Here is a 228-nt window from a genome sequence, read left to right on the forward strand (position 1 = left end):
AGGCGCGCACAGGCGGGGGGCGGGGGCTGGGGCCGGAGGGGGGTGGGGGGCGTCGGCGGCAAGGGGCGCCGGGGTTCGTGGGGCGGATCTGGGAATACAGTTTTTTCTTTCTTTTCTTTACAGCGGCAGTAGGGTGCCAAAGGTACGGAGGGGATGTAAAATTGCATTTCACTGGTAATATACTGGATTTTTTTTTTAGTCCAAACACATCTGGTGCGGTTGTGTTTG

The sequence above is a fragment of the Triticum aestivum genome, chromosome 4A, assembly GCF_018294505.1.
Source record: "Triticum aestivum cultivar Chinese Spring chromosome 4A, IWGSC CS RefSeq v2.1, whole genome shotgun sequence".
Classification (NCBI taxonomy): domain Eukaryota; kingdom Viridiplantae; phylum Streptophyta; class Magnoliopsida; order Poales; family Poaceae; genus Triticum; species Triticum aestivum.